The sequence below is a fragment of the Cygnus olor genome, chromosome 6 (genome assembly GCF_009769625.2).
Source record: "Cygnus olor isolate bCygOlo1 chromosome 6, bCygOlo1.pri.v2, whole genome shotgun sequence".
Taxonomy (NCBI): Eukaryota; Metazoa; Chordata; class Aves; order Anseriformes; family Anatidae; genus Cygnus; species Cygnus olor.
The window spans coordinates 31,930,449-31,952,145 of record NC_049174.1 but is presented as its reverse complement, the minus strand read 5'-3'; the positions used below and the strand labels follow the sequence as shown (position 1 = coordinate 31,952,145).

Below are 21,697 nucleotides of genomic sequence, written 5' to 3'. Positions count from 1 at the left end.
TTAAACTGTTGTGTTATGAGCTGATGATGTGAAAGCCTGTCTTCTGATACTCCTTCCTGTTTCATACAGCTGCTTGTGTCATTTATGAGCTATACTTAAAAAAAAAAAAAAAATCTAGACTGTTTCAAGTCCAATAATTTTTATCACTGGCTTCAGTAATCTGAGAGATTTTGAAGGCTACTAAATTGTTAAAAAAAAAAAAAAAGTTTCAATGAGTAATACTACATACGGGTTTTGAAAATAAATCTTGGAATACAATAAAAAATGAAAACGGTTTTATGAATTTCCTCTATGCATATAAGTGTTCATAGAAAAAGTGCTAGTAAAATGTTTCTTTTTCAATTTCAGAGCATTGAACTTCACAATTACCCGTTAATACTTGTTACCTTAATATCAGAAGTCAATGCTCAGAAATAAAAAAAAAAAAAATTACCATTATTGTGTTAGATTACAATATAGTCTTTTACTTAATGTTTCGTGTCAGTAAATAATATGATATCTGTCTCTTGATCATTGAATATTTTATTGTTCTAAGAATTTCATTTTCAGGTTAGGGTACAAAGCTTTCCAGCCTCTGCTAACATTGATTTATTGACCTGTATATCTGCAGCTTTAATAATTATATCTGCAAACTAAAAAATATGGTGAAACCTAATCTGAAATATTCTAAAAGTGTTGAGGTGAAATGATTCATTTATTTAGGACTAAATCTGAGTAGGTGATTTTCTACCAATTCTAGTGGATTGTAGATGAAACTCTTACAGTGTGTGTTGACAAATAAGCAGGAAATAGCTGCTGTTGTTAGGTTCACTGGTTTTGTTTTTGGAGGGTTCCAGTTTTATTATTGTCTGAAACGAACTTTCTCCTTGCTGTTTCCCTTCCTCATTGTTTTTTATTGTGTGCAAAAATTTATTAATTACTAATATTACTTAGTTTCCTTATTTGCTGTATTCTGATTTTTGTTTTGGATGGGTTTGATCGATTGAGATTTTCTTAGTAATTGTATACTGATACAGAAAAATGGCAAATCATGAAAATATCCATCACTTCTTATTACATATACATGCAGTCACATCAGGGCTGAATCTCTGTCCCTAAGTAAAGATGATCCACTGACATGCAAAGAATTCTCAATGCGTGCTGATTATATAACTTGGCAGGTGAAATCCCTTTCCATATTTCCTTATGGAAAGAAACATTTAATTCCTTTTACAGTCTAGTTTCTGGAAGATACATATAGGGATAAGGCTTGCAGCATTTATGTTTTGCACCTAGCTATCTCCTTTGCTCAATTATATTGATGAAAAACAGCTAAAATGGGAATGGAACTGAGTTTGGCAAACAGCATGTACTTGTAGTCCTGGTTGGCTTTGGATGAGGCTTTTGTTGCTTACTCCTGAGTGCTCCAGCTGGGCTCATGACTTTCAAAACAGAAAAATATTATGATTTTTGCATCCTCTGGAAGTGGTGGTGTCAGTGTTAAAATCGGTTAATAGCTGGGTGTTGTCAGCTAGATCCTCAGTTCTTGTAAGTAGAAATAACGCCACTGAAGTCTGTTACCTCCTGAGAAGAATCTTATCCTTAAGGTAGATAGAAGGGAAAATACACCAAGAAGCGTAAAACAATTCTTTCAAAATTTATAAAAATGAATATGTGGTAAAAAGCCATTTCTTACTCTAAAATGTTTAGTTTTTGAGAGATTTGTTAGGCTGGTGGGGCACTTCTATGTTTTTTCAAAATCTTTAAGGGAAAGGAATGCCTTGGGAAGACTCCTTTTTAATATAAGAAACAGTAGTGATGCACAAATAAGGAGAAAGTTAATGTTCATTTTCATTGGGTTACATTTTTATTCCTCGGTTTTTCCTCAGTTAAAGCCTGACTTACTGGTTCTGAGGATTTGCTTATTTTTGTGTTTGTGTGAGGGTAAAGGTTGAGGTTTTAATGCCCACTACAAGGAACAGCAAATTACCTGTAGGTGTTTAGTCGATCTCAGCACCAGCTTGTGTCATAGATCTCTGAATTTCAGGACTTCAATGCCTCTGTTTGTCCCTTATTTCTTGTGATTTAAGTATTTAATTGCACTGTAAGGTATTTGATAGGTTTTCTGCTATTACTGAATTTGAAGGCTTTATTTTTTTTAAATGATAATGGTTGTTTACGTACATTAATCTGTGGTCTTTGTAGAATACAGTGATACAGCTGGAACAGATTTATTAATCAACAGTTTTATAAATAAGCTAGTGTGCTTCAGCTGAACAGATTGAAGAAAAATAGAGACAAATGTTTCTTCAAGACATTTTGTCATGAAATTGTAATTAGAAATAAGGTTATTTTGATGTTTGGATTAAAAATAAATGTTGAGTTAAATTAAATAGTTGAATATTTATTTTACTGTTGTCAGCATTTTCTTTAATCTATTTTATGCTTAGAATGGCAAACTTTAATTAAATTTGCAGTTGTTTCAGCACAATTAAGAATGTCCTCTATGCAAAATGGGACATAAATCTGCATGAAAATAAGCCATCTTTGAATACAAAAGTAATAATTGAATGAATCATTTAAACCATGCTTAATGGAAGGAACATAACCATTTTATTTGGCATAGCATCTGTTTTAGTGTAAGTCTGTAAACTTCATATGGAAGAAATTTCTTTTATTGAAGAATTCAAAGTGGTGTTGTAAATTGATTTTTGGACATCAAGGTCCCTCCATCTTTATCATAGCAAGTCACAGAATGTAAGCCAGTGTTACTGGCATAAGCACTGGGGCTGTCTGGCATTTTCATTTCTTAACAGGAGGCTGTGGCAATTTTAGATATACTTCGTGTGTTCTTTGCTGTAGTACTCCTTGCTTCTGAAATACTTTTATCAGTTCTCTAAGTTTTTTGACTTTGCCAAAACTTGCATGAATTGACTGTGTGTAGTTCAGGCTTTTCTTCCTGTCACTCACTGTAATTCGATTGGCATCACTGAAAAAGTTTCATTTTCCAAGGCACCTGATCAGTAAGTAGGAACTAATTTGAGAAATGAACACATACATTCTTGCGGAATGTCCTGCCAACCTGATTCTTCTAGGACAGTGTGAGCGCAGCAGCAGGGAAGCCATTGTACATATTGTATGAAGAGTGGGGATAGTTTTGCAGTGGTATATCTTTTTGATTTTGATTTTACTTTGAAGATTATCAAGGTGTGAGCAGAGAATGTGATACTCTGAGAGTCTGAGCATCTAAGCCAGTTGAGATCCCAGAGGAAAGGTTATTTCACTATTGCTTTTAATAAGGGCTGTGTTAAAATGACATACAAAATTTTTCTTACTCTGCTGGTGGTAGCATTCACAACTACCAAAAAGTGATACATAGTTTTGATTAGAAAATGGAAATCAGACACTCTGTCCTTGCATTAATGGTAACGGATGGGGCAGTAAACTTGCAATTCATAGTGCAGTGAGCAGTGAGGTCCCAAGAAATTCTTACCAGTGGGGACTTTGTGTGTCCCTCAGCAGAAGGTTATGTGTTGTGAGTTGTCCATAGAGTCTGTGTGAAATGAAAGTACACTTTATACCAGATGTTAGTGATTTTTAGCTCAGACATCATAGGCATACTCTCCCCATGCTTTTGCTAGAATATAATATGTCAAAGAGAGCAAGTGAAGAAGGAAATAGGATCAGTTCCTCTCTTTCTCTGTAACTCCCCTTTTTTCCTCACTTGTTTTTAATAACCTTGTGATTGTTTTGTTTTCCTACCAACTGCCTTCTCCCTGCTTTCAAATCCCTATTGAACAGCAATTTTAATGAATTTTTCCTACTTTATTCTCTTTGTTACTAATGTTCATTTTCCTCTTTGAATGCATGTTGAATTACATGATGTTTGTTTTTAGCTTTTGGTTGAGGAAGGTGCTTAAAAACAAATTAAAGATCATCTATAGTCTAGAAGCATAAGCATTTGTACATTCCCTAAAATAGAAAATGTTTAGCTGAATTAAGGCTTCAAATTATAATCTCTTGTAGCTAAAGAATTTTAATAACACAGTGTATTTATTTTATAGCACTGTGAAAATAATAGTTCTTACGGTAAGATCAGGATGAAGACTAATCCAGTCCTCTTCACAAAGGTAGGAGAAAAGCAGAGCTGTGGCTCTAAACTTGTGTGGAATTTATCATTCGTTCAGTAGGAATGAAAAATACTTCAGAAGTTTTTCTGAATATTTGTAGTTTAGAGTATCAAAGGAAAGACAATAGTCCGACACAGCGTCTGAAGTAAAGAAACCCCAAGAGAAAGAAGTTACTTATCTGCTGTACATTGATGCCTGTAATCGCTTTGCTGCTATAATCTCAATTTTTAGAGGCTAATGATAGGGAGTACTAACCGCAGTCTACAGCGAGCGGAGAGCAAATGGCAAGAAGTGACACACTCATCAAACTTTTAGACATTGCCTCTGATAGTGGCTTACTCGAGTGTACTGAAAAATCTTCAGGAGTTTATCTGTAGATTAGAAGAATCCATGAAGGGAAAAATTCAATGAAGTCTTAAATTATGATTATCTGCTCTGCATTAAGAGATTATTTTACCACCAATTAGGTGGAAACTAAACGTTCAGTTGTTGGTAAACTTTCTGGTCAGTTAAATAAATTATTGGATTTTTTTTTTCCATGAAAAGTAAAGGATAAAGAAAATGTCTTGCGTTATTTCATATTTTTAATCAAGACACTGGTGTTAAAATATCAGAACATGTGGAAGCGTTTTCAACAAGTATTTATGAAAATCTTACTTTGAAAGCATTATCTGGAGCACTAGCTAGAGGTTGCTAACATACACAAAAAGATTAAATGAAAACTGTCTTCCAATACTAGAAACAAAGTTTTCTCAACAAGGTGTCTCCATACAAAGCAATTTCAAAAGGCTTCATATACCTGTAGTGACCTGGACAGTAGTATTTTATGTAGTGTTGTGTACCAAGTAAAGATCTAATTTAAAATTTACGCTATCAGCTTTTTCTTCAGAAATGCTTATTTCTTTAGATAAGCCTGTTCATGTGTTTCATAGGTCCTCAGGGTGATCTTTCTTTTGTTCATTTTGAGATGAGTCCGGAAGCAAACCATGAAAATGCATACTCGTGAACATAAGAGGTGATAAATAAGTCTCATCCAGACATGACTTTACCATTCTTCATCTCTTATCATGAATATGGAAGACCAACTTTTACCAGCTGTAGCACAGTGAGGAAAAAAAAATTAAGGGAATTTTAATTTTCATCCATCCCTGGTATTCAATTTTGAATTTTTACAATATATTTTATTCTTCTCAGATATCAAAAGAAGAGGTATCTAAAAGATCAGATTAAGAAATCTTTGGAAGCAGGCTGCTCATTTTTCTCCCTTTTAAAGGCTGTTGTTGTGCTTCGAGTTGAAGTTTTAACTGGGTACAAATTTGTTAAAAATTTAATAGCTAGGATCTTGGCATTTACTGCGTCTACTTGACTTTTTTTTTTTTTTTTTTTAAATATAGCTCCACAGATATGCAAGATAATTTGAAGATATAAAAAGAAAAGGCCTTTGCTGGAGGATATGGTTTTCTTTGTGGTACACTTGCAAAATGAATTTGGTGATGCTGTGTGCTCTCATAAATAGTCCCATTGAAGCGAGCATTCAGATTGTGAGTACTCAGCGCCCCACTTCTGTCTAGGCCTTCATCTAAATTACGTGGCAAAACATAATAGCCACCAGTCCTTGTAAATATAAGATAGGGAAACACAGAATTTGAGAAAATAGAAAGGGTATGTTTTATGCTGAGAATCAAGGGCATTGCTGTTTGTTTTGTATTTGTCTGATAAACAGCCTTTTCTCGTTATTTTTAATACTGAACAGGAATATTTTTAACAATGAATAAATCAAGGACATTCTTAGAAAATAACAGGGCAAAGAGTGTTAGGAGTCCTAACTGGAGACTGGATTAGTAGCTGTTAGTAGCTGAAAAAGCTTCATGGAGCTTTAATTTGGATTAAGATCTGCTGGTGTTCACCACAAGCAACTCTAGCCAGGTGATGCACCTATCTGTTTTTAAAATTTCTTTGTTCCCTGCTCCCAAGAAATATTTTCTCCCTTATTTTCAAAAGAATAGGGACTAAAATAATATTTTACACATCTCAGTTTTGACAGGTTTTACCCTAAGCATGAATCATTGGTAGTTGAACTTCTACACGTTGATTTCTCAAATACAAGTGCTGGCTCTCACATCTTCAAGTACGGTGAATAAGTGATAACTGAGGAGCAGAAACCACTTCATGGATTTGATTTTGCTGAAAATGTTTGTTTTTTTTTTTTTTAAATGATGGACATCAACATGCTCCATAATGACTAATTTCAGATCAGACATACTCTTTTCTATATGTGCTAAACATAGATGAGATTGAGTTACTTAAAGATTAACATCTTAACAAATATCTACAATCCTGTTCACGTATTCAATACACTTTGGAAGTCCATTTTAAACAACTTTTTTCTTTGTTATTGAATTTTAGATAGAGGATATAATGAAAAATTAAAAAGTGTATCTTGCTGAGAAATGTGATATGCAGTATAGTCTTCTCAATAAACTTTTAAATGAGATACTGTTAGTATTGATGAATGTCACTTAACTAGCTACTTAATCTTAACATAGTTAGTGATCGCACATTCAGAGTTGCAGTCTTTCAGCCAAACTAGTGTGTGTTTTAAGTGGCTGTGAATTTTATACTGAAAGGAATTAACCTTCTTATTTGGCTGCAAGACTACGAATTAGATTCACAAACTACCGATGACTTAGTGAGCTCCTGTTTTGTCTAAATGCAAAAACATATAGTAAAAATTTTTTGATAGATGAAATAGAATGCTTAAGCACAGTCTAGGAGCCTAGAGTTTACCAGCTTTTGAAATATTTTTTTTTGTTAATTTCTGTTTTTAAAATGATTATTTAGGAGGTAGAGTTATTCTACTATATCAATTGATGTGTTAGTTAGATTGAATTCACATTAATAGCAGAGATACTATTTTTTTTGGAATATATTTAGAAAAGCTAAACAAAAACTATGTAGAGAAGCACTGTCATTTTTTCAGATTTCTAACGTAAGTATGCACTTAAATATAAGTGTATATATTAAAATAACTATAGTTTGATATATTTATTTCAATCTAATCCAACACAAAGTAGAAGCATACACAAAAATTTAATAATTCCATAGTTTTGTCTGTGTTGTCATACATCTTTTGACTGTAGTCTACCAGTGACAGTGTCTTGAAATCAAAATCCCAAACATTACATGCATATGGTATTTCACTGGTTAAACTTAAAGTATGAAGCCGGACCAGAGCTTACCCTGAGCCACCCAGTCTTAATTCGGAGCAGAAAGTTGGACTACACACTTCCTAGGATCCTTCCAACCTGGATGAGTCTGTGAATCAATATTATCACATCAGCAATATTATTGCTTGAGATAAAGATTCTGCAGATATTCACAAAAACAAACTCTCTGCACTTGAAAACGAATCTCAAATGTTTACCCATGTTCCAGTTTCTTATTCACAAAGTGTTTAGTCACACATAAATGTTCCTTAAGCCATTCTCAATAGTATTGTTCACCATTTTCTTTTATATTCACTTAGATTTTTAATCTCCAAATGTTCTTATACCTTTGTGTATGTTGGAAAACTGATCATCTGCCTCTCTGGATAATGTGAACAAATAAACAGATAAAATTCTTAAAGTAACAATCAGATTTGCTTGGAAAAAGTTCTGAAATGTTTGTGCTCTGCAAAACGAGCAATGAGGAAAATTAACGGAAGGAAAAACCTAAGTTCTGAGTGAGGATTAACAATTACTTCATATTATGGTTAAATATTTAAACAGTCTAGACATCTCTGGAAACCAATTATTTTTTTCCCTCTCACATTTTAGGATATATCTGCTTTTTCAGCTGTGTATAATTCTGTCTCTGTCAGCAGCACACAGTGAATAATTTTTAAATTTTGTGTAGGAAATTGCAACTTTTTTTTTAATTCCAGATTGCAAGTTTCTGGTCAAAAGAATCTAATTCACAACTGCAAGTGTAACCAACGCATTCTTAATATTGTAATAAATCAGCTTTATGGTATTGAAAAGCATTATCTTTAATAGCAATACTAATTTGTTCCTTTGGCATCATTTGTTTTTCCAAAGCTGTACAGTGCTATGTTTTCCAGTTATTTGTATGTGAGTAAAAGAAACTGTACAAGCAAAGTCAAGAATCAGTCAACCCTTTTTGAATTAAAAGAATCTATTTTGCTTTCTGTTGCACGGCAAAGTCTCTTTATATATTGAAGATAGATCCTATGTGAAATTAGATGCTTTTAAAGAATTTTTACATGGAAATGTCAGCTAATCAGCATCTCTGGTTGTTTCTGTCCTAACAGTCTTTCGAGGGCATAGTCGGCTTACATAGAAGCATCATAGAATTGCTTGGGTTGGAAGGGACCTTAAAGATAGTTCAACCCCCAAGCTTCCACATCCATCTTTTGTTACAGCATTTCTACGTGATAATAGCAGCTTGCATTGTTATCTTTGTGGCAGCTTATATTTTGCTTTTGTGAAGCTGACTCCTGTGTAATACCAATACTGGAAACAAATGTCCTCAAACTGTGTTCCTCTGATAATGGTTTTAATTTGTGTGGATTCTGCTTAACTGTAGCCTCAGTTCTTTTAACTTAGCATTGCAATGTATGATGCCTGCTTGCATCTTGTGTGACTGCACTTTTACTTCCCCCCCCCCCCCCATTATTCCTGTCTGAATCTGATCTTCAGATCAAGGCCATGAAGGGGAGAAGGCAGGTTGTGATCGTTTGACAACAGTTACAGCGTATGTCCCTTCAGCAGGTATACAAGATGAGAAATATAGTTCATTATTAAAGAGCACATAATCTCAGATGTGCTCAGTTTTCATTTCAGCTTCCAAGTTAACTTTTCATCAAGTATTCATATATTTCTTCTTTTTTAGTTAATAGACATGCATGTGATCTGAGCATGTTTTTTGCTTAGGCCATCTTACATGTTAAACTTGCAAATTTAATTTCTCTTTAGAAGTTTACAAATACACAATGTTAAATTTACTATGCAATAACAGATCAATAACAGATTTTATCACATGGACATGAATATTTGGAGGCAGTATATATCAATCTGTGATAGCATGTCAAGCAGCAGAATGTTATAAGCCTGCTCGTGGAGAAGCCTGAAAGATGCATTGTTCCATGTGTCATCTTGGGCTCTCCATCAAAGTTGGAAAGGAGTGGATGTATCCACATCATATTCTTTTATCATTATTATTGCTATTTTTGAAGTAATTACCATGATTGTCTTTATCAGTTGAGCATTGTATCAGCTCTGAGCACTAAAACTGAAAGCTGGGAACTGAGTCAAGAAGAAAAGCAGACGCAGCAGAGGTCATGCTCAAGGAGTGCTCCTCAAGCACTTCTTATGGTGTTCAGCCACCTTCCATGGCCTAGCTAATAGAAGAGGTAACCTCTTCCACCTACCTGGGGCAGATCCAGAGCTGAATTCTTGCACAATGAGCTAAACAGACTCCCCAGACAGTCCTGGTTTTATATGCTCTTCAATTTATTGTTTTTAGTCTTGAAAGAGAGCCTTTCCGTATATTGCATTCCCCTAGATTTTGTGAATTGAGGAGTGCCTGGTGTTTTTTTTTTGTTTGCCTGTTTTCATGGAGGGGAAAAAAAAAAGAAAAAGAAAAAAGTAGTGTGAAATACAGAAATTGTCACCTTTTTGGAAAGCACAAGTCACTCCACTCACAAGATCAGTATCAGTACATGTGCTAAAGGAACCTGTATCAATGGCAAGTGGGCCAGAACATAAGCAAACATTTGAAAGCTGTCCCTTGGAGAATCTTTGTTCCTCTCAAATGCCCACACAAAAATGATCTCAAAGCTGGAGGGTGTTCTGTGCTGTGGGAGCTCCAAAGCTGGTTGTAACATTTCAGAGGACCAGTACAAGCACATCAGTATTTAATTTTCTTCTACAATCTTTGGCTTTCACTGTGCAGGCAATATCATTACCTTTATATTTAAGTAGCAACCTTTATCTAGCAGGCACCTAAAGTGCTTATCGCTTCTGAACTTGATGAAAATGCCATTAAAGTCAGGGGAACATTTTTTCCATTGACTTTAAAATGGATTTTTGGATGAGGTCTTGTCTACCTATCACACAAATGTAATAAAGTCATCTCTAGTGTGACAGCAACAGCAAGGTGGACAATGAACAACACACAGTATGCTGCCAGGATTTTCAGCAGGATCTTGTAGAGGATAGTTTTATCAATGTTTTCAGAGGCTCATCTGTGCTGTATTTTAATCTTCAGATCTGTAGTTTGTTCGCACCTCTGTGAACGTTAGTCATCTTGCTTCCCATGGCGCTCCCACTCTTAATGGACAGCCGTAACAGACTTCTGACAGCTCACTATCATCCTTGTTATTTTTTGTAACATTTTGAGTGCAATTCACTCGGCCCTGGGGCACTGTTAGCTTGTAGTAGTTCTAAATGCTGTTTGCAGTGTCATTATCATACAGGTTTTTTAAAGCTACACTTTTCTCCAGAGGAAAGCTTGCTGAATGTGACCCCCAGCTGCTTCTGGTGGGTGCTAGGACAAGAACTGATTAAAGTTCTTGTCACTGTCAACTTCATATGTCTGTGGTTTCTTTTAAGACCATTCCTTCCATTGTTTGTGCTGACGTGCATGTGAATGTACCGTGCTTAAGTGGTTGCACAGGAGAATGAGAGCAAGTTTATTCTTCTGCTTCTCCTTTTCCCTTATGGGGAGTTGGCATTGATTGGTACTACTGCTTACTTGCATCAGTTTATATCTCTATAGGATCTGTGATCAAGGAGAAATTATAAGATGATCAGGGCCATTGCACCCATCCCTGTTCTCCACCAGCTGCACTGGCTGGACTCGCAGAGAACAGAATTATTATAAAATACTGATATACTGTGCTAAGTGCATCTGAATCTCATCATTTCCTGTGATAATTCCTCATTTCTGTACAGTGCCCTGGGGATATCTGTGTCTGAAACTATGATCTAGCAAATTCTGCCTAACAGCCTGTGCTCCTGGACCAGTTTTGATGAGGATTTATGACTTACATAGTTCATTTCTGCTTATATTCATGTTTTCCTCAACTTAGCCTGAAGGAGGGTTGGTTAGGAAGAGTCTACACCTATCAACTGAGGAAAAGTCTGCATGTGGAAAGACTCATTTTCTCACTGTATCAGTCACATAAACTGTTGTGCACCCTCATTTGGATGTTTTTTTTTCAACTGCCAAGGCCCTACTATTGACTTAGCTCTAGCCCTTACCTTACTGACTTATGGTCCTTGTGCATTCTAAAGATGCAGCTTGCTTTTTCTGTTCCCTTTAGTCCTTCGATATTCTGTCCTCAGTAAAATACAGAAGATCAAACAGGCCGAAGTAACTTTGTGTCTTTCTAGCACATGATGCCTGTACTATTTTATTTTTGGCTCAGAAGTCTTCTTGAGTCAGCAACGCTTCCAGTAGTGGAGGTTTTGGTATGGCAGTGTAACGAAGATCTCAAAAGACATGGTCTTATATGTAGTTTTAGCTCATCAAAATGTCCTTGTGGTTAAGGGAAGATCACTGTTACTAATGTAAAATTTATTTTTTTTTAATGCTTCTTTCATGGACCACATTAACAGTTTAATTTGCTGTATGGACTTTATGCTTTGTTGTGAAGTTTATATTTGTTGTATAATGATACCTGCATGAATAGTGGTCAATGCTGAAGAGTTTCTTCTTGGAAAATGTGTCTGCCTTTGTCATGCCATCTTAAGCTGCCATTGTACCAGGAAGGTTCAGGTTACTGTAATGGCTGAAGAGCTTACTTGAAATAGTGTAAATATACTGCAGTTAGACTTGGATTAGCAAGTTGAGTTTGTACTTATTATACTTGAGTATTAGAGAACTTAGGTTGCTCTTATTTTTGAGACAGTGGTTCCTTTTTCCACGTGTCAGTCTTCACCCATGTGTGACCCCATAATGTGCCATTCTTGAGGTTCTAGAGTCTCAGTGATGTGAAAGTGATGTTATTCTGTTCATAGAAATACTGTGTATAGTAGTTTTCATCCAGAGATCCCCAAGTGATATAAAAGCATTCATGAATTATACCTCTCAAGAGTTCTACACATAAGTTTTTAAATTTAAATATAATACATATTTATATACTTAAACATTTTATGTTTTAAATGATAGAGAAATGTCACTAGCAATATATTTTTTAATGAAATTTTTTGAATATGGAAAAATGTCATCTAAATTCAACGTTTTCATGAAAAACATTCCCTCTGGGCTATTAGTATTATAAGTATTAGGCATAATTATTCAATTTGTTAAAAGATTAGGTGCATTTGGAGTGGATATTTGGTAACACTTCTACATAATAAGTATAAAAACAATAAAGCATATATATATTATATATAGTGGTTACATTGAACGTTTGGTTTACAACACCTTGAGATGTGAAAAACAACCTTATTCCCCAAAAGGCAGATTATAAAGTAAGTTTTGATGGTTAAGAAAGGACATTTTGATATTAATAGTTCTTCTCATCAGCAGAATTTCACTGTGACTCTCAGCTGTGGTATCCTTTACAACAACCATCTGTTTTGGCAGTGTCATAATTTCTTTTTCAGTATCTCAGATGAAATTAAAATCATCGTACAGTGAACACTGCTAGGAAACAAAAAAACTAAACTTGAGTGTAGCATTAAAGTTATTGCAGTTCATTGCAATTTATATCCTATATATGTACTAATCCAAAAGTAGAAGAAGAAAAAATATTTTGAATATTTGGGGAAAGGCTGTCTATTTGGGTTTTGCTTATGTTGATGTTCCAGTAATTTTTGCAACTTTACAGTGAAACAGGATTTTAGAACTTGTAAATGCGATAAGGAAATGAATGGGGAGAAACAAAATCAGACAGTATCACAGTGAGAAACAGGTTGCTGTTCTCTCCCACTCTTTTCCCTTTTGCCGATGTTCAACAGTATCTCATCATTAACTGTTATTTTTACTATACGTCTTTACAGTCTCAAGCTTTCAGGTATTTACACATACCTCCGTTCATTGTTATGTTCTGCTAAGGAATTCTTGTAGTGTTTTGAATGCTTCCATAATCAGCACCTTTTAATACCCAGCTTTCTTACAAATCTCACCCTTCCTTCTTTTCTTCCTGCTTTTTCTCCATCTTTTCTCTTCCTGCGTTTCCTTCCTCTGCCTTGTTTAGTGTTCATGAGACTTTATTTTCTGTTTCTTAGTCCCATCCCCTACCACAGAAAGCATGAACAGTATGAGCCTGCTAGACAGCATAAACTGGACGGGTGGCCTAGTTTGTTTGAATTCCTATGCAGTGCTTTCCATTGTTTTATCAAAATGGCTGAGTTCAAGTAAAAATAACAAATACAGATAAAGTACGGACAACAAATGCTGGGAGCAAAATTTGATCCTCGTTTCCACTCTTTCATACCTGATAATCTACTCCAAAAGGATAATTATTACAATAGTGGCCAATGTATCTATCAATCTATACATCTAGTTATCTTAAATAATAGGAATGAAAGTCAATTTATGAGCTGTTTGTCTTTCATAAATGCTTGAGCTTTTTTTTTCTTTCTTTTTAACCTTGACATGATTTGTATGGTAGTTTATTAAATTAGCATAAAATGTGATCACTTAGAGTGATATGTGCTCATGTGTTCCCTTAAAATGCATCAAGAATAATGAGTGGTAATTGGTTTGAGACATTAAGGAGCTGTTGACTAAATTGGAGACGTAGTTTACCACACACATGGCATATCAAGTTTCATCTATGTTTTTCATTATTATTCGAAAGATAAAATATTTTGTGAAAGTGTGTCTGGACACGTATATAGCTTTTTATGTAGTTATATACTTAAACTGTAGAAAAAAGTTCTTTGTTCAGTGGAGTTTTTTAAAGGGGTTACTCTAACATCTCCAAAAGAGTTTTCAATGGATGATTTTAGTGAAACTAGACCTTCACCTGTAACTTCTTTCATTACAGAGAATCATGGAGAGGACATGCTAGTCATGGTAAGCCTATTCATACCATGCTGAACAGAATGCATTAAGCTTACTTATGTGGTGTTAGATGTTTCCATCAAAATGAGGCTGAAATAAAGGAAACCTATTGGAAATTGCACACTAATCCCTCGTATGTTTTTCAACAGTTAGGAAATGGAGATTTTGTTGTTGTCAGCAGAAGATGATGTAGAGAACACTGTATATAAATAGATTCTCAGGGATGTGAAATGATAGATTCTCTGACATGTTTCTCATTGATTTACGCAATAAATTCTTTTTCTGATATCCCTACAAGGTGGAAGTTCAACTATGCCAAAGGAAAAATAAATAAATAAGCAGAAACTTTTGTTTTGGAAGTGTCATCATATGTTAGAAAATGGTATCCAAAACTTAACTGACATAAAGTTATTGAATTCAATGTTTTACCAGCTAGCTTTCTGCATATGTAAGAACAACAGAGTTATCTTGAATAACAGTTCCCTTGTATTGTTTTTGAGCAACATTTTATATTACAGTATTATATCATAGGGGTTTATTTTCATAAAAAAAAAAAAAAAAAAACATGGGAAAAGAAGAAATCATTCTTCATCCATACTTACTAGAAAATTACAAGAAATTGTCTTAAGAAATTATTAAAAAAAAAAAAAGATTACAGGTAATCTTAATCTGTAAAACAGATCTGCAAGTCAGTCGTGGCCTTGCACAGCAGGTTGCAGAGACAATAGACAAGAAAGGGATAGTTGTGCCAACAAGTCTTTCTCCTGACATTCTCCACTGAATATGTAATTTTTTTCATAACTTTTTAAAATGCTCTGAACAAGACTGGTCACCTTGGCTCAAGATGTGTAGAGGTAGACCATGAAAAGATTCAGGGACATCGATGTTGTTCATAAGAAGCACTAAAGTTCTTAGTTTGTTTTTATAAAAGAACAGAGTAGAGAAGTGCTTTATGTGTTAAAGGGCAATGTTGCCATGAGGGGGAAGAAAAGAAAAAGGTAAAGTACAAATAAGGAGGATGAAGAAAAAATTTTAACCTCCAGAGTACTAAGGTCATGGGACAGTCTTGCAGTAGTACATCAGGGACAACAACCTACTACTCAGTTTGAAGGGGGATTTTCATCAGTTAGTGCATTGGAGTCTGGAAGGGTATTGAGTACAATTGCTGTGGGGTACATTTGATAGAGAAGAGGTCTTTTTAAATCTTATTACTCAATAGGTGTAGTGTAGTTTACAACAAGCAGTTTTGATGATTAAAAAAAATAAGTTGTAGAATTTTAAGTAGTAGGAGAAGCTGATCAGTAAATATTTGCAGAAAAGTGGAAATTCAAAGAAAAGTCTGTAATGAAAGTAGAATATTTCTGTGTGATGAAGTAGGTGGACTGGTTGATATATGAGAAGATTTCCATGTCTAATTGCATTTGATCCCTTTGATCTTCACAGTCTGGTATGTTTCTCCCTGATGATTTTCTGCTTCCAACTGCCCTCATTTATTTCCAGTCCTACATAAAACACTCTTGCCCTCCCCTGTGTCATTGAGCTATAATCTACTACTTTTTTTTTTTCCTTAACGCCAACTGTAAAATATGTCTATTATCACTGAGAACTGTCCACTAGCAAAGTGAGTTAGCAAATAAATGTTTGTGAGCAAGCTTATCTAATAGTGCAATAACTTTTCTGGAGCTCTGCTTTAGTTAATTCCTGCCCTGTCACACTGCTATCAGTGACACAGAAGAGAACCTCTCACTTCCAGGGTATTTCAGACAAAAAAAAATAAATAATCTCTGATTCATTTCAACTTGACCATATTAGTCATGGAAAGGATTCAGTACCTTAAAAGAGACAAAAGTAGCAAATAGTAACATGAAGTCTCTACTAAGGATTTTCTTCTACATCTCAGGTTTTGAGAGTGGATAAGAGAGACTACATAATGGTGTGTTGAATCAAGTCCATAGATTCAAAATCCACAAAGATGCCTGAGCAGATTAAATAGGCCTGAAATCATAGCTGAATCAGTAATAAACTTTGGTGTAGGCCATCTCTATAAGAATACCCTGAAAACTGCCATCTTGGGAAACTGAAAATCTTGGGAAAGAGCATTCATCCACAGAAATGTGTAAAGTTAGGAAGAGTCTTTCTTTATAAATATTTAATCACTAATAAAGACTACATTGCTGTAGTGTCTTCCAGTTGTGATTTTCAAAGTGTTTTAAGAATATACAGAAGTATATTTATAGTGTGGTTTTAGTATACTATGGCTGTTCTCTCAGATAACTGATCTCTTTCTCTCAGAGATTCCTCCTTTTCAGGTTAGTTTGTATGCAGACTGTACTTTGGAGTAAAGTTTAAAAAAAAATCAGTGGGAAAGGGTAGTCATGAGTACAGGACAGTGCATGTCATGGTCCTTATACTTTGTGTGAAAGTACGTGACCAGTGAAAATTAACTTGAAGGGCAGTGAATATTGTTATGACCCCTTTGCATTTACTAGATTTTAGCTCTCTCTGTTTGGGTTAAAGATGACCTTTTACTGGAAGTAGTACACAGGTTTGATGTCATGGCCAGGTCTCCCATAGGTGGGCTGTCTCTAAGAAGGGCTGTTCTGCACATCATTATTGTGCTCCTGGTTAATTGTGCTATTTCTCTCTCATATATTATCAAGTATTATTGCAGTCTCCATTAAGTATTATTGCAAAGTGCTGTAGGTCTTTGGATTCTTCAGGGTATTTTTTTTCCTCTCTTAATTTCCTGCTTATTGCTTAAACATGACATCTCTGGTTCCACGTATGGCAAGTGGTGTTCTAGTGGCACAGCAATTTTAACGAGATAATCACTTCAGAATACACTGATTCACGCTATCTGTTTTGGCTTTTGTTCGCTTGCTCTGGAGTAGCAAATATAATATTCTAGAGGACAGTATTTTGTATTGATTTTACTTACAAAATCAATAAATAAAAATAACTTGGCACAAGAGGAAATTCTATCACAGTCTTCATGGAAATTGTTGGAAGACATAATAAAACCTTAAAATGAAGTAATACGTATAAGTAATCAAACAGTGTTGACTACATCGTTAGGAATGACAAGCTTATGATATAAAGTACTTTCTTAGTTCTGAAGGTCTATTTTTATTTTGGGACTCTGTTCCTGTTCTCATGCGCATAACGCATAAAAATGATCTATGTTGTTTATAGAAGTGTCAGAAAGGATGCTGAATCTTTCAAGAAAGTCCTAAAATATGGTCTTCATTTTTTCTTCTGCTTGTCTTGAGCTTAGTCTTCCACTCCCAATGCTTCCCAGCTCTCATTGATTCAGTGAATGCAACAAATACTACTGTACTGAGCTAATTGGCAGTGGGTTTTACTAGAGCTGTTCTGTGATACTTGTTTGGAATCAAACCACTATTAAATCAGTTAAAACAGCCGTTTTGCGTAGTAATCTGGCAAAACATGAAGTGACTGTGATCTAGACTTGCATAAGTGAAGGCAGGATAAGTTAAAGAAGACTTATAGCTGGAACAGCCGACTTTAAATCCATGTGGGGGATCTTTTGGTTGATGTAATAGGCCAGGAATCAGGAAATCACTAGCAGAAATTTTGCCCATTTCTAGTTTTGTTTTGTTGTTTTTTTTTTTTTCACTTTGCACCTGACCTACTACTCATTATGAATTCATTATAGCTGCTTAACGTAAAGAGGAAAACATACTCCTCAGTTTTACATTACAGATGAAGCAAAAAAAGATCTTATCTCTTTTGAATGTTCACCAGTCCCTGGAAGGGTGAAACATTGATAAACCTATTTGAAGGTTGGAAGTATTTAAGGAGAACAAATATAAGAGTTAGGATCTCTTGTGTGTCTGTGGAACGTGCTCCCTAAATTGTTTCCATAAGATTGAAATTGCGTGTTACAACATTTTTTAATAGAATCATAAGTCAGTTAATACATTGCATAAATAATAAAAAAAAATGCATTTGATTGAAGATTGTGGTATACTAGAGTTTGCAGCTTAAGCATATTACAACTTTGTAGTGTCAGACTTCCTGACTTAAAGAGAAATATTATTCTGTAGTTACAACCAAAAAAAAGTTCATATAGGTAGTACTTTTTTATCATTGATCTGATTTATTTCAGATTTTTCTGGCATTAAACAACACTCATTGTGCACAGAGCTGAAGTAAAACTCTTTCAAAACTCAGAATTGGATTTTGAATGAGCTTTGAGGGTGTAAAACTTTACCTGCTTTTGAATGACTCTCTCTACTACTCCAAAGGGCCAGTGGAGAGTGAATCATGGAATGAATAAATGACAGACCTATAAGCATAGCTTTTGGATTTATTCCTTTTCTTTTAGTACAAAGCAGGAGAAGTTGCCAAGACCCTTTCTGTAGCTGATGACTCCATTTATTTTTCTTTTACCTCTAACAAACATATGAACCCTGATATTTGAAATGTGTTTGTTGATTACATCAGGAATGATTTTTTCCCTCCTTATTTAAGTATTAGACTGATGCATAATTAAAGAAAATGGCTGGACCTGGTGATCTTTCAAGGTCCTTCCAACCTGTGGGATTGTATGGTTGTATGGAAATGTTTTATGTAGGCTTTACTCTTCTTGTATGGTACTGATTGAGGAATAATTTGTCATGTCCTTGCACATAATAATCTCCCCTTTGGGATTCCAGCCATTTTTGACAGGAGGAAGGTAAAGGAGAAAAGATACCTGAAGAGGGGGAATGTTGCAGCTTCTATCATTGGATCCAAACCTGCAGTTATACAAAGTGTTCTGCTATCTGGATCAAAAGAGCAAGGGCAAGGGTGCAGAAACAAGGGAATATAAGATGAAGACATAAAGAACAATTAAATCATTCAGCATTATACTTTTTGCAATGTTAAGCACAGTATTGCATACCCTACATATTGTGCACAATAATTAGATCCACGAAGATCTTAACCATGACTGTACGGAATGTATAAAATCGTCAGAGAACAGGCATCCAGACACACATTGCTAATATTCAGTCAGAAAATAACACAAGATATAAAAGGAAATGCCAAGTCATCAATAAAAAAGGTAAAAGAGAATGAAGTTCTCCTATGTTATAATATTTCACTTAAAGTTCTAACTTTTTAATTATACATTTAATGAGAAAAAGAGAATTTGTAAAAGGAACCTGTAAATCAAATGTAACTTGAATTTAATACAATGAATTTTATTTTTCCTTTTCTCTAACTAAAAAAGCAAATAATCTAAAAGCCTTAATCTAAGCCTGATCTGAAATATCAACGAATGATGGTACCTTTGGAAATTTGATTAGTGATCAGCAGATTGAGGTAGGCAAGCCAACAGTATGGGTTGAAAACATTTTCCTATTTGTTTGGAAATTATAGAATATTGAAGTCCTTAAAGTATTTGTTGGCTTAGGACTGTGGTTTTAAAAGAAAGCATAGAATTCCCAGTCATACATTAAATTTAATTCTTCTAATTATTTCTGAATAGGAATATATGGAAGCATTTTTAATAAACCCAGGTTTCTTTCTGAGCCTTGCACACATGATGCATTCTACTACAGTTGTCTCCTTTCAGGTTTGACTTAAAAATATACATTTGATAGGTTATTAATATATTACTTATTAGTTTAAAAAAAAAGGATATTTTGAGAATTGTATCTGTATTTCTTATCAGCCCCTTCAAAAATTCATGGAGAAAGGAGAAATCTTTAGAAGCTCTTCTCAGTTGTGGTCCATGAAGAAAATGGTCTTGATTAAACAGTTAAAATCATTTATTTTTTTTAAACTAGAAAAGTGAATGGATGGAAATTATATGTAGTGGACAGATATAAACTGCCATTTTAGTCACAAGTTAAATAAATCGTACTGCTTAACAGAAAGCAATTGTAAGGAGAGCTAAACATTTCAATATTTCTTTTTTTCCTGAAAGTAAGTTAAAAAAACCTTTTTTTAGAGAACAAATTCTGGATGGCAGATGTGGTAAAAATATGCATTTTTTATTATGCATTTGTATGTTTTTTCTTTATTAACATTTCGTATAAATGTCCATGTAAATTGTTTTTCAAAAATCTGGACAGGCTTTTGAGGAAGAAATGCTGAAATACCTTATTTCTTAGCCACTCAAGAAACTATATTTCTAATCTACCACTTGTTCTTCAGGTTATCTACCATGCCAGAAAGACTTTTGTTTGCTTTTATTACAACTGAAATCATGCTATCTCTGCTGGCTGTAGCGTTTTCAGGAACTGTCACTCTCATTTTCCCATTTATAAATGTGCCAAGAAAGTATCTCCATTTCCCTTCTCTTTCTAAATTCAGAGCATTATCATACTTTAATGCAGAGAGTACTTTACTTTTCAACACTGCTGTTCTCCATGGTCACATGTTCATTGTTAGAGTGCATCTCCGCATAGCTATACAAGAAAATGATTTTAATTAGAGGTGAACCTTGGGAAGGTTCAGGCTGTTTAGCTCCAAAGTACATGTGAGCCTTCCTTCATCTATGGAATAGGTAGGAACTTTCAGATGACCAAGGTTTATTTGGTGTATTTTCTTCTTTAACCAGTTTTATTGTTACTTGCAGTAATGAGAATTTTTGAGCATCACAAAATGCTTTTCCATTTTTGAGAGTGAGGAGATGGTGCTTTCTTTTTGTCTTTTTGGTTCATCCAAATTATATATTTAGAAATAATTCTGTAGTCCTCTTGTGCTTGCCACAAAATGAGCTGTAAGGGTGACATGCTGAGAATTAGAGGAGGTGAAAAATGGGAATAATTTAGTTGCATGAAAGTGGAAACAGGCACCATTAGAGCTGTGATATTTATGCAGTTCTGAGACCCACGTATTTCAAATTTCTTCTACCTTGATTGAAAATTAAAAGAAAAATGAAAGCATCTATTTCTTGTTACAAACTTCAAGAAGTTCCAATTTTAATGTAGCTACAGTCGTGTCTGTAAAGGTGTGCAGTTGAGCTTTTTTGGTTTTGTTGTTCTGGTATAAAAGTGGATGAGTACAAGTCCAAGGAACTGGAGAAACCTTTGGTGAGCTAATGCATGAAGTTAGAAGGCTGGAACACAGTCAGCTCTTGGAGTATGCAAGCAAAATGAAAAATGAAAAAAAAAAACATGCTGCAGAGAAGGGAGTTCATAATAAAGAGGTAGTGCTAAAAAGTGTTTGGTAAACACCCAAATCAGAAGAAAAAGAGTATATGATAAAAGTTATGGGATTTTTCTTTTTCTTTTTTTTTTTTTTTTTTATTTAAGCAATGTAAACCAGCATTGGCTAATTACACCCTTGTGTCTGTGGTACTTTAGCAGATATTTGTTCAACAGAATACACATGTTGCTATGGCAATCATTTTGTTTGTCAAATGTTAAGTAAACTTCAAAAAAGAAAAGCCTTGAAATATTTTTTTTCTGTTGTGACTAGTATCTCCAACCCACACACAGCTGTTCAAAAATAGCTAATAGTCTCCCAGTATATAGGATCCGCTCTCTAAAACTGGCAGTGGTATCACTGCTGTCAGAGGCGATCTCTGCAGTTCTAGGTGTATCTGTACGCCT

At 34.6% G+C, this 21,697-nt stretch overlaps 1 protein-coding gene across 6 annotated transcripts in view; it reads left to right on the top strand.

The window, feature by feature from the left end:
- DPP10 (dipeptidyl peptidase like 10) overlaps window positions 1-21,697 on the top strand; it is a 486,601-nt gene that overhangs the window by 359,448 nt on the left and 105,456 nt on the right. The gene's annotated exons all lie outside the window — the stretch shown is intronic.